At 41.1% G+C, this 19,518-nt stretch overlaps 1 protein-coding gene and 1 non-coding gene across 3 annotated transcripts in view; both read left to right on the forward strand.

Moving 5' to 3' along the window:
- Positions 1 to 19,518, forward strand: part of XKR4 (XK related 4) — a 318,929-nt gene that overhangs the window by 244,953 nt on the left and 54,458 nt on the right. The gene's annotated exons all lie outside the window — the stretch shown is intronic.
- On the forward strand, positions 14,822 to 14,928 carry LOC139038547 (U6 spliceosomal RNA). Its single transcript, XR_011491588.1, has one exon. It is a non-coding gene; the product is annotated as a U6 spliceosomal RNA (small nuclear RNA).

Genomic DNA, 19,518 nt, shown 5'->3' on the forward strand with positions numbered 1-19,518 from the left:
GTATTCTTTGGCATTGCCTTTCTTTGGGATTGGAATGAAAATGGACCTTTTCCAGTCCTGTGGCCACTGCTGAGTTTTCCAAATTTGCTGGCGTATTGAGTGCAGCATTTTCATAGCATCATCTATACTCCAATACAAAATAAAAAGTTCAAAAGAAAGCAGCAACAACAAAAATATTACCCATTGTGTCAGAGGAGTGGTCTCCTTCCTTAGAATGGAATACAGTGGAGGGAAGGAGACAAACTGGAAGCTTAGGGCATTTCAGAGACCCTGTGAGGTCCCCAGGGAGTGGGCAAAGAGCAGCGTGAAGCTACTGCATATGACTGCAATGGGAGGAAAGGAACTTACAGGCAAATTTGGTCCATTTCATAGCCATGCCCATGGCTATAGCTAACAGGCATTCAAACTTTTCAATCCACTTAAAATACAAATTTAGAAATAAGGTAGCTGCCCCTGAAAGGTTCTAGCTTATCCTCAAAGGACTGCTTTTTCTCTGTCTGAAGCAAAAAGACAAACGCTCTGCAAATTTTTTTGCACATTGAACAGCTTTTCCCTTTGTCCCGTGGAAAGACAGCTTAATTCCAACAAGCTGTCCTCTTACAAATCACCTTTCAGTGCAGTATACTTTTCTCAGATGTTATGTATTTATCATTGGAAAAGACCCTGATGCTGGGAAGGATGGCAGGCAGGAGGAGAAGGGGATGACAGAGGATGAGATGGTTGGATGGCATCACCAACTCCATGGACCTGAGTTTGAGCAAACTTCAGGAGATGGTGAAGGACCAGGAAGCCTGGGGTGCTGCAGTCCATGGGGTTGCAAAGAGTCGGACACCACTGAGCGACTGAAAAACAGTGTCTTTATGAAGTACACCAGTTTCCTGACACATGCAAATGCATTATCTATGTCTTTAATATACAAGCTGTTTTATAGATTGGGTTTTAAAAGGAGCCACAGAATATGTTTGATCACAACCATTTTTCTTATTAAGACGAAAGGGCAGGCAGGTTCCTGATGCCCACAGAGGCCAAGGCACTTTACTGTGCAGTGTTTCTATTTTCAATGACACGATTTAGCCAGCCGAAATTTAACCCCTGAGAGCCCTTCATTGTCGCAGTCTGTTAGAAATGAGCGTCACTGATGTTACTGCTCTGCTAAGAATAGTCCGCAGATGTGCTTTTAAGTAAAGAGGGATTTAAAAATAAATGTATTTGACAAGTTGCTGATCAGAAGCCTATATTTACCACAACCAAATTAGAATGGTGTTGCATAGAAGTTGAAGTGTATCCTGGAAAATTCCTGAGATGTGTTCGGATTTGACCTCCGAAGTCTTTGTCCATGACTTTGGAAAGCTTTCTGGGATTCTCTGGGCCGCAATGTTTCTTATAACTCAAAGACTTTTCTCTTATGGTCTTTGACCTCTAACCTCCCACACGGCCAAGCCGTTGTCAAGTCCATGTTGTCAGAAATGGCCATTCCTTAGCATAATTCATATTCCTACTATAGCTGCACATGTGGAAAGGAAAAGATATTTTAGCCAAGCTGCATAGCATGTGGGATCTTAGCCCCCAACCAGGGACTGAACCTGTGCCTCCTGCAGTGAAAGCACAGAGTTTTAACCACTGGACCACGAGGGAAGTCCCAAAACTGTTGTTTTTTTGTTTTTTTTTTTCCTCAATGCCAAATAGGTAATTCTGCATAGTTATTACAATTGTTTTCAAATAAGATTAGGTAATAAGCTGGGACTTCCCTGGTGGTTCAGATGGTAAAGAATCCTCCTGCAATGCAGGAGACCTGGATTTGATCCCTGGTTTGGGAAGATTCCCTGGAGAAGGAAATGGCTACCCACTCCAGTATTCTTGACTGGAGAATCCCATGAACAGAGGAGCCTGGTGGGCTATAGTCCATGGGGTTGCAAAGAGTTGGACAAGACTGAGTGACTAAGATTTTCACTTCCACTAAGTGATAAACTACATCTCTCTTAGAGTTAGACACATATAATAGGTCAAATTCTTTGGTTTTAGATTTCAGCAACTATTCCAGACCTCTGTAACAAGGAACATTGTTAAAGCACCAGCATGAAGCAGAATGCCTGGGACAACTCAGTAACAGAAAACATGTTTCTGGTCCCCACTGACTCTCCTCCTGAGCTTTCTGAACTTTATGCAAGTGCGCGGTTCATCTTGTAAGTTGTCATGCATAAATTCATAATCACAGAATCTGAAAACTGGCCAAACCGAGTCTCCACTTTTAGGGCTAAACCCTCCATCTCTTGTGGGCCTTTATTCTGCAGGAGAATGGAAAAGTATGTGCAGACTTGACAAAACAAATAGAAATAACAGACAGTTTGTGATGCTGTCACATTCAGTTGCAAAACTGTTTCTAAAAAACAATTAAGCCAAATAAAGTTCCTCTATTCTGAACCACAGAAAAAGAGAGAGAGAAATGGTTCAGACCCATGCTTCTGTAACGGCACATGACTTTTCTGCTCTGAGTTCTACTTCTCCTTGCAAAGTAAAGCTGTTGTACTTGACTATCTTCAAGGGCCTTTCAAGGTCCATGAGCTGATGGATCCAGACACCATGGTCCCACTGTAGTGCTCCTGAACCAGGCTCTGTGCCCCACAGAGAGCTCTCAGACACATAGAGGCCCTCATTACTTTCACTGCTGTTTCTTCCATATCTAGGATTCTAAACAAAAGGAAAAAAAATCTGTATTTCAGAAATTACGGAATTTTCTGCTTCTGATCAGAGTTCAACACAGAGATTAACAATTAAATACGTGTTTTTCATGGTAAGAAAAGGAAGTAAGTTGTGCATAACAATACTGATAGCAGGATTCTGATATCCAACCTGAATCAAGAGATGATTTTAGCAAGCATGTTATTCAATTTGCTATATTAAAAAGGGAGGTTTCTAGCCCCAATCAGATTTAGAAGTGTACATGTGGTTCTTGAATACAGATTAAGTAACCATAAGTCTAAGGATCCTGATCTAATTTTGAGAGTTTATAACACAAGTCCAAAGTTTCTCTTCTTGTAATTAGGTTTCCAGCCACTACATGGTCAATTTTCAGTTCAGTTCAGTCGCTCAGTTGTGTCCGACTCTTTGCAACCCCATGGACTGTAGCCACCAGGCTTCCCTGTCCTTCACCAACTCACTGAGCTTGCTCAAACTCATGTCCATCGAGTCAGTGATGACATCCAACCATCTCATCCTCTGTCATCCCCTTCTCCTCCTGCTTTCAATCTTTCCCAGCATCAGGGTCTTTTCCTATCAGTCGGCTCTTCACATCAGGTGGCCAAAGTATTGGAGTTTCAGCCCAGCATCAGTCCTTCCAATGAATATTCAGGACTGATTTCCTTTAGGATTGACTAGTTGGATCTCCTTGTTACCCAAGAGATTCTCAAGAATCTTCTCCAACACCACAGTTCAAAAGCATCAATTCTTCGGCATTCAGCTTTTTTTTATGGTCCAACTCTCATTCTCCATACATGACTACTGGAAAAACCATAGCTTTGATTAAACGGATCTTTGTCAGTAAAGTAATTTCTCTGCTTTTTAATATGCTATCTAAGCTTATAATAGCTTTCCTTCCAAGGAGCAAGTGTCTTTTAATTTCATGGCTGCAGTTACCATCTGCAGTGCTTTTGGAGCCCAAGAAAGTAAAGTCTTTCACTGTTTCCACTCTTTCCCCATCTATTTGCCATGAAGTGATAGGACCAAATGCCATGATCTTTGTTTTTTGAATGCTGAGTTTTAAGTCAGCTTTTTCACTCTCTTCTTTCACTTTCATCAAGAGGCTCTTTAGTGCCTCTTCACTTTCTGCCATAAGGGTGATGTCATCTGCATATGTGAGGTTATTGATATTTCTCCCTGTAATCTTGATTCCAGCTTTTACTCTATCCAGTTCAATTTTTTTTCTTTTTTTTTTTTTTTTTTTTGCTATAAGGAGATCCCATGGGCATGTGTGCTAAGTTACTTCAGTCGTGTCCAACTCTTTGCAACCCTATGAACTGTAACCCACCAGGCTCCTCTGTCCTTGGGATTCTTCAGGCAAGAGTACTGGAGCTGGTTGCCATGCCCTCCTCCAGGGTCTTCCCAATGCAGGGATCAAACCCACATCTCTTATTCTCTTGCATTGTCAGGTGGGTTCTTTACCACTAGAACCACCTGGGAAGCCCCTAGAAATTGCACAAGTCCCCTTAAATCATACATATCTGAGGATATGAACAACATATTATGTGACACAAGCTGGGCTAGTTACTATACATACATTGTTTTATTTATTGAAATGCAGTGCTCATACTGGTAAAGATGTAGGCTCTGAAATCAGCTGTCTAGGTCAAATCTGTTATTCATTGTCAAGAAAATGTAGGCATGATAGTTGATCTGTGTATGCTTCAACTTTCTCTTCTATAAAATGGGGATTTCAGATAATACCTGCTTCTTAGGTGAAGATTAAATGAGAGACAGTAAGTCCCCTACATAAGAATGAACTCTGTTCTGAGAGTCCAATTTGTTAGCCTAAGTACAAAGTTAGCCTAAGTACCCAACTAACACAATCAGCTATATAGTACCATGCTATAATAGGCTTATAATACTTCTTACACAAATAATACATAAAAAGCAAACAAAAATAAAGAAAGCATTTTTAATCTCTCAGTATCATACCTTGGAAAGTACAGTAGTACAGTACAATAGCTGGTATACGAGGGCTGGGATCAAGTAAACTGGCAAGAAGAGTACCGACTCAAGGAGGGAGGGGAGGTGGGAGATGGTAGAGCTGAAGGGTCGTCAGCAATAGGGGATGGAGGGTAAGCTGTGATGTCACTCACACCTGAGTTTGATGGCTCAGGTTCTGGTTCCTTGCTGGATTCAATTCTAACTATCTCTTGCTTCCAGACATCCTGGGTTTGCAATAAACATACCATACTCTATACATACTGTGCTCTATATAGTACTGTACAGTACAGTACACAAAACCACAACCACTTGTAGAGGATGCACACACACGACAATGTATGCCAGACACATGAACTAACTTACATCATTGTACATGTGAACACATGTTCATATCTTTGAAAGTTCACAAGTTGAATGTTCATATGTAGGGGAGTTACTACAAACTACAGTGATTAAAGCAAGATTCAAAGAAGATACTCAAGTAAAGTTAATAAACAAGATGTCTATGTTTAGGAAAATTCATGACTGAACAAGAATTGTTCTGCTTGTGGTTTAAAAATCGGCCCAACTGGCAATTTAGACTGAACAACACAAGTGAGAAATTTTAGAAAGGAAATGTTAAGTGAGTTACATAGAGCAAGACACATAAATGTGAAGAATCATGGGACCTCCTTTAAAGAAAGTAGGACGGGGTAGAAACAAGATGAATGGATTGAAACTGGAAAGGTTCAGAGTATACTCATGAGAGAAGATGTGATAACTAGAGCAGCTGAAGAGCAGAGCGAGGCTGGATCCAGCATGGCTCGGTGAGTGGACACCAGGGGCACATTACCTGATGAAGAAAGTTAACTTAGGTCTGAACACAATTCAAAGGGGAACACCTAAAGCAATGCACTAAAATAGCCTTGCGTGTTCAGTGAGCAGTGACTCAGAATGGCCTCCTTCCTGGCCTGAAGGTGAATAAAATATGGAAATAGGAAGAAAAACCCAAAGAGAGGATAAAAAAAAGACAGAGGCTTATAAAAGAAGAAGCTGAGAAATAAGTTCGCCCAAATTAATTTAAAGAAGGAATCAGTGGTCTTCTATGCCAGGCAATGTGGCCTAGTACCTTGATAAAGAAAACCCTCTGGAACAAAAACTCATAAAATGTTGGATATAATATTTCAAAATATTGAACATTGCTGAGTTGGCAAAAAGGTAAGGACAGGAGAATTTACAGGAACAAGAAAGCATAACCCAGGAGAGTGAGTATGAAGCCAGCTGACTGAAAGCGTCTGCTCATCCCCAAGTTTTAATGAGCCCAGGCATTGAAGAGGGCCAAGCAGAGACCCCCATGCAAACCAGAACCTCCAAATATGGGGAAACCAGAGCAGAGAAGTGGTAGGAGGTGGAAGGAATTATTCTGCACAATGAAAGTTGAATGGCTCATCCTAGACTCTGAGCAGAGAAGCAAATATGATTAAAATGTCCTGGACATGTGCCTTAAATTCACATTACCTGTGGGGCTGGAAAATCCTAAAAATTTAATTGAAAGTGCCATGGATTGATTTTTCCCCCAAGCACTTGTCAGAAGGAAACACAAATGCACACTGAATCTGTGCCACATATAATGCCCACATACAAAATCTCAAGGGACATGAACTCCCTCCCAGTCATAATTCTCTGAACACGCAAGGGAATAAGCCACCAAGAGGGAGAGTCAGAAGACCCCAGGAACAGATCTGCTAAGTCGGAGGATGTTAGAACAACAAGTCTAAAAAATATGTTTAGTATTTAAAAAACTTAAAGTGTGTTGCAAAAATAAGAGGCAATCAGGTGGAATCAGACCAAAAAAAATGTCTAGAAGTGAAACATTAAGAATTCAAAATTAAAAGCTCAATGGATGGATTAAACAGCAGGTGAGATACAACCAAAGATAATCATTGAGTTGGAAGAGAAATCTGAAGAAATGCAATACAAGAAAACAAAGACACAGAAAGTGTTTTTTAAATGTTAAAATGTGTAGAAGATGGAACTTAAAGGGGCTACCATATACTTAATTGTAGTTCCAAAGAAATCAGCTAAAGGGTAAGAATTATTTGAGTTTAGAGATAGCAATATTTGAAGATGCAATGGCTGAGAATTTTCCAGATTTGATTAAATAGGCATATCTTCATATTCAAGAAGCCTAAAAGTAAATCTTCAATAGAAAAAATAAAAGCAAACTCCTAATGCAACACAGAGACATAGTGAAACTCTACGACACCAAAGAAACAAAGATGAACAGAGGAATGTAAGAAGACTCATGGAGAGGGAGGAAGGAGAAAAAAGACAGGTTAATTACAAATAAATTAGTTTTAGCCTAACAGCCCAGCTCTCAAGAACAGAAATTGAAGCCAGACAATGTTAGAATAACATGTTCAAAGTGTGGAGAGAGAAAAAAATCAACCTAGAAGTATATATCAAATAAAATTGTTTTAACAGAAGGGCTATATTTGCAGCAACATGGATGAATCTAGAGAGTATCACACTGAGTGAAGTAAGTCAGACAGAGAAGATAAAATATCGTTTGACATTCCTTATATGTGGAATCTAAAAAGAAATTATACAAATGAACTCACTTATAAAACAGAAAGAGACTCTCAGAATACAAACTTACGGTTGCAGGGGGGTAGGTAAAGTTAGGGGCTTTGGGATGGACATGTACACACTGCTATATTTAAAACAGATATCCAACAAGGACCTACTTTATAGCACAGGGAACTCTGCTCAATGTTATGTTCCCGCCTGGATGGGAGTGGGATTTGGAGGAGAATCAGTCAGTCAGTTCAGTCGCTCAGACATGTCTGACTCTTTGCAACCCCATGGACTACAGCATGCCAGGCTTCCCTGTCAATCACCAACTCCTGGAGCTTGCTCAAAATCATGTCCTTCAAGTCGGTGATGCCATCCAGCCATCTCATCCTCTGCCGTCCCCTTCTCCTGCTCTCAATCTTTCCTAACATCAGGGTCTTTTCTAAGTAGTCAGCTCTTCACATCAGGTGGTCAAAGTATTGGAGTTTCAGCTTCAACATCAGTCCTTCCAATGAATATTCAAGACTGATTTCCTTTAGGATGGACTGGCTGGATCTCCTTGCAGTCCAAGTGACTCTCAAGAATCTTCTCCAACACCACAACTCAAGTGCATCAGTTCTTCGGCACTCAGCTTTCTTTATAGTCCAGCTCTCACATCCATACATGACTACTAGGAAAACCATAGCTTTGACTAGACGGACCTTTGTTAGCAAAGTAATGTCTCTGCTTTTTAATGTACTGTCTAGGTTTGTCATAGTTTTTCTTCCAAGGAGCAAGAGTCTTTTAATTTCATGGCTGCAGTCACCATCTGCAGTGATTTTGGAGTCCAAAAAAATAAAGTCTGTCACTGTCTCCCCATCTATTTGCCATAAAGTGATAGGACCAGCTGCCATGATCTTAGTTTTTTGAATGTTGAGTTTTAAGCCAGCTTTTTCACTCTCCTCTCACTTTCATCAAGAGGCTCTTTAGTTCCTCTTCACTTTCTGCCATAAGGGTGGTGTCATCTGTATAACTGAGCTTATTGATATTTCTCCCTGTAGTCTTGATTCCAGCTTGTGCTTCATCCAGCCTGACATTTCACATGATGCATTCTGCATAGAAGTCAAATGAGCAAGGTGACAATATACAGCCTTGACATATTCCTTTCCCAATTTGGAACTAGTCCATTGTTCCATGTCCGGTTATAACTGACCTGCACACAAATTTCTCAGGAGGCAGATAAGGTGGTCTGGTATTCCCATCTCTTTAAGAATTTTCCACAGTTTGTTGTGATCCACACAGTCAAAGACTTTGGCATAGTCCATAAAGCAGAAGTAGATGTTTTTCTGGAACTCTCTTGCTTTTTCAATGAGCCAACTTGATTCCAGCTTGTGCTTCATCCAGCCCAGCATTTCATTTCACATGATGTACTCTGCATATGAGTTAAATAAGCAGGGTGACAATATACAGCCTTGACGTACTCCTCGGCAATTTGATCTCTGGCTCCTCTGTCTTTTCTAAACCCAGCTTGAACATCTGGAATTTCATGGTTCATGTACTGTTGATGCCTGACTTGGAGAATTTTGAGCATTACTTTGCTAGTGTGTGAGATGAATGCAATTGTGCTGTAGTTTGAGCTTTCTTTGGCATTGTCTTCTTTGGGACTGGAATGAAAACAGACATTTTCCAGTCCTGTGGCCCCTGCTGAGTTTTCCAAATTTGCTGGCATATTGAGTGCAGCACTTTCACAGCTTCATCTTTTAGGATTTGAAATAGCTCAACTGAAATTCCATCACCTCCACCAGCTTTGTTTGTAGTAATGCTTCCTAAGGCCCACTTGATTTTGCTTTCCAGGATGTCTGGCTGTGATCACACCATCATGGTTATCTGGGTCATGAAGATCTTTTTTGTATAGTTCTGTGTATTCTTGCCACCTCTTCTTAATATCTTCTGCTTCTGTTAGGTCCATACCACTTCTGTCCTTTATTTATTCTGTGCCCAGCTTTGCATGAAATGTTCCCTTGGTATCTCTAATTTTCTTGAAGAGATCTCTAGTCTTTCCCATTCTATTGTTTTCCTCTATTTCTTTGCGTTGATCACTAAGGAAGACTTTGTTATCTTTCCTTGACCTTCTTTGGAACTCTGCATTCAAATGGCAAAATGTAGGGGAAACTATAAAGCATAAGTTACATGATAAATATAAATATATTGAAAATGACAATGGTTATAAATGGAGTATAATCACCATGGAAACCTATACTGCCATGACAATGAGTACACTACAGCTATATTAACATAAGTAAATTTTTTTTAACTTTTTATTCTGTATTGGGATATAGCCAATTGACAGTGTTGTGATAGTTTCAGGTGAACACTGAAGGGGCTCAGCCAAAAATATACATGTATCAATTCTCCCCCAAATCCCCCTTCCATCCAGGATGGCACATATTTCAATTTTTGCATAAAGTGACTATGAAAGTGAAAGTTGCTCAGTCATGTCAGATTCTTTGCCACCCCATGGACTATATAGTCCATGGAATTCTTTAGGGCAGAATATTGGAGTGGGTAGCCTTTCCCTTCTCCAGGAGATCTTCCAAACCCAGGGATCAAACTCAGGTCTTCCTCATTGCAGATGGATTCTTTACCAGCTGAGCCACAAGGGAAACCCGAATGGCACCTTTGGTGCCTTGGTTTAGTTGGTTAATGAGCCTATCTAGTAAACAGGAGATCCTGGGCTCGAATCCCAGCGGTGCCTTTCAAACAGTGACTATAAGAACGTATAAACACTTTGCCCCATGAATTGAAACCCTCACTCAACTAAAGAAGAGTTGCCAAATAGGTCTTCCCTGAAAGAAAAGAACACAGAAATCATGGACTCAACTGTCTGGCCTGAAATTTCATCATCTAGGGTGTGCTTTTGGACCATGGAACAGAATGAAAGTGGCTCCTCAGAGCGTGTGCTGGTTGGGGAGGAAGATGTGATTGGGTGGCGTCCCGCCGAGCCTGCTGACTAGGCGTGAGTGCCCCAATCCAATCAGAAGACGTGGTCTGTTGCCCCCCAACATCCTCCTGCCAAGTAAGAAAAACAACTACCGAAGTTAAGTGTCCCCACGGTAACTGCAGCAGTGCTATTCCAGGCATTCTTCTGGGCGCATAGATGCTCCACGCAGCACCTGGCTAAACAGGCTGCCATTCTGTGCGTACAGTGCTAGCTGCAGAAGCTCAGATCCTCTCACTGAAGATGCCCCACTTGAATGCCCATGAAAATCTTCCAGAGGAAAGTCTCCTTGGGCTGCCTGGGGCTCTGAACCATTTCCGTGTGAAGGATTGACTGGTCCAGTCAAGTAACAGCGAACTACTGTCCTTGGAGCCCCTGTGCTCCTGGACTGTGTCCCCCTGAATCTCCCCACCCCAACACCTGGCTTGGCCCCCATCCCACACCTGCAGCTTTATCCTCAGGATGGCTGAGGTCAGGTAGGCTGCAGGTCCAACTCACCCATCACAGGAGATACCTGCGTCACTGTAAACTGCCCTGGGGACCCAGGCCTGCATGCTCTAGTGGGGTGGTGGGGCCCAATCTTAGCAGGCTTGGTAGCTACTCCAGGGTTTTGGCACTGGGAGGTTATTCAAGAGGCAGACTGAAACAGATCTGCTTTAACTCAAAAACTTCAGCAAGAATCAGCAATAGTATACTTCCATTGCAATGAACTTGCCCCCAAAAGCTGTATCCACCATCAAACCAGCATATGTTCAGTGAAAACCAAGCTCACGTCCAGATAGTCCCTTCTGGAAGGGAGTCCTCCAACCGGCCAACAAAGTGCCCTCATGCTTGGATGGGACGACACCTACAAAGTGAGAGACAGTGAGTCTCCAGGGAGCAGACCCTCCCAGGAAAGGATACTGTGATTCCCATTTGCATGTTATTGTCGAAAAATTCAGCCCCTCTTCTGTGAAAAATCAGAGGGGAAATCTAATTTGCATTTACCTCAGAGGAGAAACTGAGCCTTCTCTATCACCCAATTTTTTGAAATAATGGTATAGCCAATCTGGTTGGAAAAATAAAAACCATAAAGGGAGGGTTGAAGTGGGGAATAAAGTCCCTAAGAATAAAAATACAGAGATGGAGACCTATATTTACCTGGATAGGATCTATATTTACTTGGACAGAATCTGTATGACCTGCCAGTTAGGAGACAATCAAAGCTAATCTATTAAAAGAAATGTGTTAGTAGTTAAAAGGCCAGAAAGCATGGGAGATTAGAAAGCATTTTATGTGGCAAGAGTGTAAAGGGGGAATAACTTAAGCCAGATACACAGTGAAAACCAACTCTGTGTATTATTCCAAGGTTGAAATTGTGGAAAATAAATGGTGTATTCTTACCCCCAGTGCTCTCGTTATGCGTTGAGAGGGAAAGAAGCAAAAATAGCAAATGTAAACCAGTTTTCCAAGAAGATTGGCCAAGAAAGAAAGCAAAGAGCAAGGGTAATAGCAGGGCTGGAAGCAAAGAGTGTGCTCAACAAGACTCAAGACACTATTGTTTACTCTTAGGTTAGTATCACTATCTACCAGGGTCATTATTCTCTCATTGCAAATTTGTTAAATGCCGAGAAACAGCATCTGTCCTCTACTATCTAAAAAAACAACCTCATAGTCTTCCCTTCACAGAAGAGAAACTGCTCATCACTCAGCAATCATTTTGCAGCATGCAATAAAATTCAGGCAAGATTTTTTAAAACTGATTTTTATTGAAGTATAGTTGCTTTACAACATTGTGCTAGTTTCTGCTGTACAGTGAAATTAATCAGCCGTACATATACATTTATTACCCCCTTTAGGACTGACTTCCTGGTGGCTCAGATGGTAAAGAATCTGCCTGCAATGTGAGAGGCCTAGGTTCAATCTCTGGGTCAGGAGGATCCCCTGGAGAAGGAACTAGCAACCCAACCTGATAGTCTTGCCTAGACAATCCCATAGACAGAGGAGCCAGTGGGCTACAGCCATGGGGTCACAAAGAGTTGGCCACAACTGAACGACTGAGCACACACACACACATCAATAGTATACAGGTATCAATCCCAATCTCCCAATTCTTCCCACCCCGTCCCTTCCCTGTTGGTATCCCCATTTATTTATTCTCTGTCCGTGTTTCTACTTCTGCCATGCAAATAAGATGTCCATCAACAAAGGAATGGAGAAGGCAATGGCGACCCACTCCAGCACTCTTACCTGGAAAATCCCATGGACGGAGGAGCCTGGTGGGCTGCAGTCCACGGGGTTGCGAAGAGTCGGACACGACTGAGTGACTTCACTTTCACTTTTCACTTTCATACATTGGAGAAGGACATGGCAACCCACTCCAGTGTTCTTGCCTGGAGAATCCCAGGGACAGGGGAGCTTGGTGGACTGCCGTTTATGGGGTCACACAGAGTCAGACACGACTGAAGCAACTTAGCAGCAACAGCAGCAACAAAGGAATGGATAAAGAAGATGTGGTTCATATATACAATGGAATATGACTCGGCCATAAAAAGGAATAAAATAGGGTCATTTGTAGACACGTTGGTGGACCTCGAGCCTGTCATACAGAGTGAAGTAAGTCAGAAAAAGAAAAACTAATATTGTTAACATGTATATGGAGAATCAGGATTTTTTTTTTCCTTGAGACTTTTTTTTAACCTGTAGGATTTGAAGAAACAGCCAATACTCTCCCTACATTTCCATCTGTGTTTTTCTCTCTAGTGAAAAAAATGGGAGTTTGAGACTGGAGGATTTGAGTCTTCCTAAACACCATTTGGATGCTTAGTTTATTAAACTATTCATTTGGAAGAAGGGTAACATTAGCCCCTGCAGTAAACAGCGCCTGTCCATCCAATCGCCCTGATAGGATATCAGGGCATCAGGAAGAGAACCCACTGAGCTGCCACCCTCACTCCTGAGACTGAGTTGACTGCTGGGACAAAGCTCCCTGATGGGCGAGCTGCCTGTCAATTTTGCTAAAAAGAACAGTAAATGCAGGAACAGTCAAGCTTGTACAATCTTGCAGTTCCTTTCTTTTTTCAGTGTATTTTTAGGTTGGCAGAAATCAGTTTCCTTTTCTATGCTTTATATATTCCTATTCATAAGCCTGGCATTACCAGATGATGTATTAAACTTTATTTTATTCATAGAAAATAGACACAGCTCTGGAGAAGGGTGACTCAATGAAGGGCTCTTGTTTGCCAACACCTGGACTCCTAGCCAGAGAAGAAGATACAGTGCATACAATGAACAATCAATGAAACATAAACCATTTCAGGCAAAATAAAACTTAGGCTGGAAGATCTAAACATTTCTTTTATAAGTTTCTGATTGAATAGATCTTAACAATCCACATGGATCCAGGCAAATGTGCTACTGGAGTTTGATTAATTAAACCAAAATCTACTCATCCGAGTAGCCTCTAACTCATATAAGATGCTTTTAATCAACAGAGAGATAATGGTTTTAGGGAATAGGCTCCAGGTGGGGCTTACTAACTAACACATTTATTTATTTTTCCCTTGTTGGGAATCTTCTTTTTAATGAAATGAGTTTAATTCTTGGTTTTCTGGTTTCTTGCCCACCATCCATCTCCACCTCTGAAGATCTTGCATATGAACTACACAATGACAGTCAGCTGGAATGCAAGGCAGTCAGTCTAGTCAGCCAGAACTTAGCTTCCTAGAACAGGGATGAGCTGGAGACCAAACTTGAATGTTATATATTCCTCATGACATTATAAGGGACCACAGTGAACCAGCCAGGACAGTCCTATACCAAGAAAATCAGAAAAATCAAGAAATCAGAGAGTGGGATGCAAGGATACACCATCACATGAGACTCTAAACAAGGGTCTTACAGACCTGAAACTTTACATTAGGCCTTACATTAAGCTCTTCTTAATGTAAGAGGACTTACATTAAGTCCTCTTCCAATTAAGCTCAGCCCTAAAGTCTCTTTTAATGATTTGTTTATTATATAAACAAGAGATGACTTGAACTTCCAGCCATGGTGAGGTTAAGAGCTCAGCAGATCCACTCAAGGAAAAAGAAAGTATAAAGCTGTGAAAAAAAAACAAAAAACAACTTTAGGATTCTGGAAACTGACTAAAGGCAGATAGCAAATTGAAATGAATTTATACTTGAAAATTTTCTGAGCTCCAGGCAAGGGTAGTGGGCGTCTATGACCTCCTTCACACCAACTGTCCCCATCCTTCCTCCCAGTTCAGAAAGTGAGAACACGGGTGTTACCAGCCTGAGGCTGGAAATGGAAACCATCTGCTTTGGTACCAGAGAGGGCTGACTCAACTGTGGGGGGGCGAGGGTGGGGGAGAAAAAAGTGAATCCAAATCCCATAGCTCTGTCCACTGTTGCTGGATTTTTAGGTTGTTTGTCTTTCACCAATATATAGTGCTAAAACAAACATCCTTCTATGTATGCTTTTGTTTGAATATCTGATTACTGTCTCAGAATAAATCCCCAAAGTCAGACTTAGTTACTCAAAAGTATCTATCACTCTTCTACTGCCGTATAACTCTTCTGTTACTGTGGAATCATTAACTCTGTAGCTTCAAAAAACGCATGTATTGTGCTCACTTCGACAGCACGTATACTAAAACTGGAACGATAGAGAGAAGATTAGCATGGCCCCTGCGCAAGGATGACACGCAAATTTGTGAAGCGTTCCATATTTTTAAACCACTACAATATTGTAAAGTAATTAGCCTCCAACTAATAAAAATAAATGAAAAAAAAAAAAAAACGCATGTATTATCTCGCAGTTGCTGTAGGCCAAGGGTCTGAGCAACTGGATTCTCTGCTCAGGGTTTGCAGACTGCGTTCAAGGTGTCTTCCTTGGTAAAGAATCTGCCTGCAAAGCGGGAGACTAGGGTTCGAACCCAGTCTCTGGAAGATCCTCTGGAGACGGGAATGGCTACCCACACCAGTCTTCTTGCCTGGAGAATTCTATGGACAGGAGAGGCTGGTGGGCTACAGTCCATGGGATCACAAAGAGTCAGACACAACTAAGCAACTAACACTTTCACAACACTTTTCAAGGTGTCTAAGACTGCAGTCTCATCTGGGGCACAGGGTCCCTTCCAAGTTCAAGGCTGCTGGTGGAGTCCGTTCCTTGTGGTCGTAGGACTGACTTGCAGCAACTAGAGTCTAGCCACCATTCTCTGTCACATGGTAGGTGACGCAGTGTGACAGCTTGCGTCCTCAAGGCCAGCAGGAGGGCATCTGCAGTTGCTTCTCACCACTTACCTCTGGACCCTTAAATAAATGGCTCACCTGACTAGGTCAGGCCCACTGAGGATAATCTCCCTTTGATTAATTCAAAGCCAACTGACTGGCAACCTTCATTAGCTCGGCAAAATCTTTTCACCTTTGTCAACTACCTAATCCCAAGCATGCTGGCCCATTATACTGACAGCCCCACCGTCACTCAAAGGGTGGGACTGTACAGATCTGTACCCCAGGCAAAAGAAAATTGAGGGTGGGGGGTGCTCTTAGAAGTTTTCCTGTCACAACAAGGTTTCACATTTGTTAAAATTGTGATTCAAGGGCTTCCCTGGTGGCTCAGTGGTAAAGAATCTACCTGCCAATACAGGAGACACAGGTTTGATCCCTGGGTCATGAAGATCCCCTGAAGAAGGGAATGGCAACCCACTCCAGTATTCTTGTCTGGAGAATCCCATGGATAAAGGAGTCTGGTGGGCTATAGTCCATGGGGTCACAAAGTGTCATACATGACTTAGCAACTAAACAACACAAGTGTAGGATAGTTGCTTATAAAATATGAAAATGGAAACCAATTAATAAAGGCTACAGTGTGCCTAAAAAAAATTATGATTTAAATTGCCAAATTTTCTGAAGACTTCTTCTTCTCACCCCATCCCAATTCACAGCATGCCTGTTTCCCCAACCTATATATATATATCTCCAATATAATTATGAATATTTTAAGTATTCTTCATCTTTACCAGATATTACTAGCTCAGGTCATTGGACAGGATGCAACAATAAGAGAACAAATCTTGCATTTTTGATTCATACTAAGATTATTATGGTCTTTGGTAATTTTTACTTTTCCTTTGCAGTCTATCTATCTATATACTTCATTGTTTTCTCTAGGGCTAATTTTCTGTTATTGATCCCTTTGTCATCCATTTTGAATGTCAAGAATATTAACTACCAACAGCCCACATAGCAAGTATTTTCTCTTGATGTGTTTTCTTTTCAACTTGGATACAGTGCTTTGCATCACACCAAAAAAAAAAAAAAAAAAGCTTCACTTTCATAATCAGACCTACAAACCACTCATGGTTCATGGTTTCATTCCTGTGTAATTTTATTCTCTAACATGTTTTCTTGTGTTTTAATTTCTAAGAATAGAGATGTAAAGGAATCCATTGGATTTTCCAGTTTCTATCTCAAATGACACTTAGGGACTCTATACTGAATGAATCGTGTACAAAGCTGAAGTTGCCAATAATGCACTGCCTATCAGACTTCTAGTTGTACATAAACTGATTCTTAACCTAAGGTGTCCAGCCAGAGCCATGATGCATCTTTCTCTCAAATGTTGGCCCAGGGGAATAGACCACATTGTTCTGCTAACAGTTCAGCACACTGGTGTCAGGTTTTTTTTTTTTCTCATTTCTTGTCTTTGGGCTACCAAATCATAGCTCTGAGTATTTGAAAAGAAACTGAAGGATGAGATCAGATTTTTTTCCAAAGTGTTTAGTCTTGGTCTTGAGTTTTAGCCCATCTCTAAGCACTAATTTTATGTTACAATCACTAGTTCCATTTTAACCTGGGACCTAAAAATAGTCTTATTAAAAGAAAAAGAAGAAGAAATCACTGAAATAACCAAAAAAGTATGCCTTTTAGGTGAAATCAGGTCTTCTTGTTGAATTAAAAAGATAATGATGAAATGTTTCCTTGGCAGAAACAAAATCACTTTATGATTTATCTGCTAAAAAAGTAGCCTCAAGTCCCTCCTCCATTTATAGATGAGTAAATCATAATATAAGAATTTAAGTAAGTTCCTTAAGACTTCATTGAAGTCTGGTATTAAATTTCCTTGTCTAGAAAATGAGAAAGTTAATCTAGCTAATCTCTGAAAGTGAAAGCATTAGTCACTCAGTCGTTCGTGTCTGACTCTTTGTGACCCCATGGACTGTAGCCTGCCAGGCTCCAGTGTCCATGGAATTCTCCAGGCAGGAATAGTGGAGTGGGTAGCCATTCCCTTCTCCAGGAGATCTTCCTGACCCAGGGATCGAACCAGTTGTCCCTTGTAGAAGGCAGAGTCTATATCATCTGCTGATCTCTGAGGTCCTACTCAAATCTAACACCTGGATTCTACTTGGTGTTCAACTAAAGGTTTTCTGTTTACATCTTTTCTTTGGCCCTTTCAAAATCCCAGTCAAAAGTCTTGCCTTCAGCTGCCTCCCTCTTAATTTCCAGAAACCTACTATGCATGCTTGCAAAACACCTTATTATTATTTCAAAGTCCCTGGCAAAGTCCCCGGCTTTCACATTCCTGGAATTGGTACCACTCTCCTTCTCAGTTTGCAAACTTGAAATAAGAGCTCTTTTTCCATCATCTTTCTCTCCCCTCCATATTTAATCAGTATCCCAGGCCAGAATATTTGTCTGTTGCGATATTTGTCTTCTTAACCTTCTTTCAATTCTTTCCATCATATCAGTTCAGTCTTCTAGTATGTCATTTCAGGATCTAATGTTGAAAAATATTTCTCTTTTTATTTGTTCTGAAGTGAGTAATCCAAAACACTGCAGCCACAATGACGTTCCTGTAGCTTCATGTTGCCTAATGAATCAAGAACAGACTGCACACTCCGGCAGTGTAGCCCTACTATACATAATAAGGCCAGCCTGTCTTCCCAAGTCTTCTCCTCCACTCATGCCCAGGACCTTGCGACTTCCTGAGTACTTCCTGAATATTTTGCTCTGTCCTTGCCTTTTTGGTTTAATTTTGAATTCTTATTTTCAGTGTTTAAAATTTCTGTAAATGTCTGAGGTATTTACTCGAGCTAAAACAAGGGGGGGAGTCACCATTTTTAATCTTTATCCTCATTCCAAAAAAGCTATTTCTTTTTCTTGGGGCCAAAAAAAAAAAAAAAAAAAAAATAGATTACATATCAGTGGTGCTAGTAGTAAAAAATCACTGCCAATGCAGAAGACACAAGAGCCTAGTGTTTGATCCCTGGGTCAGGAAGATCCCCTGGGGAAGGAAATGGCAACCCACTCCAGTGTTCTTGCCTGGAAAATCCCAGGGACAGAGGAGCCTGGCAGGCTACAGTCCATGAGGTCAAAAAGAGTTGGACACAACTGAGTAACACACACACACATCAGTGAAATGCAGCAGAATTTTAAGATAAAACAGCTTTACAGAAGACACTGAATGTTGGCTGTGTTAGAGATGGAGGATTCCAACCCTTGGGACTCGAGTCTCCCACTGAAAAAGATCAGAAAGGTGACGCATCTCACTAAGGTCACACAGCTGCTCAGGACCAAATTTTTAGTGCCTTCAATGGGTGATATGCCAGGTCCTGGGAATGTGGAAATGAAATGCTTTCTAGAAACACAGTACAGGAGGAGGAGATATGTGGGGACAGATCTGTGTACTCAAGCTGACAGGTGCTGTGATAGAAGCTATGCATTGTTCAGACACAAAGGAGGGGGTAGTCAGCACTCCCTGCTGTGACAGGGCAAAGTGGAAGGATTTCATAGATAAGATAACCCCTGAGGCTTAACAGAAAAAGAAAAGTGTACACCGGCGTAGGCCAGCAAGGAACCAATGCAAGCAAAGGCACAAAAGCATAGATTAGATGAAAGCATTTGGGAAAATGAAAATCATTTAGAGAGTCTGGAAGTTAAGGTAAAAGATAAGGCACGTCAAAATTAAAATTAAAAGCAAGCAAGCTCTAAATTGTAAAGGGACTTGTAATATCTTACAAAGGAGTTTGAGACAATGATGACTGTTACTACCATTTTTTATTAATGATTATCAATTTCTCATTATAATTAATCAGTTGTATTTATTGATCACTTGCTATAATCGCTAGAATCAAAGGTTAACTCACTTGCCTAAAGTAATATAGCTATTAAGTATTGGAGTCAATGTTCGAATCAGGTCCTCTTGGTTTCAGAGCTGAACATGGTTGGATTACACTATAATCTATCTTTAGTCTGTGGGCAATATGGACCATCTGAGTATTTGAAACGAAGAAGAATTAGGATTGGATTCTTGTCTTGGAA

This window comes from Odocoileus virginianus, chromosome 15 (assembly GCF_023699985.2).
Source record: "Odocoileus virginianus isolate 20LAN1187 ecotype Illinois chromosome 15, Ovbor_1.2, whole genome shotgun sequence".
In the NCBI taxonomy this organism is placed as follows: domain Eukaryota; kingdom Metazoa; phylum Chordata; class Mammalia; order Artiodactyla; family Cervidae; genus Odocoileus; species Odocoileus virginianus.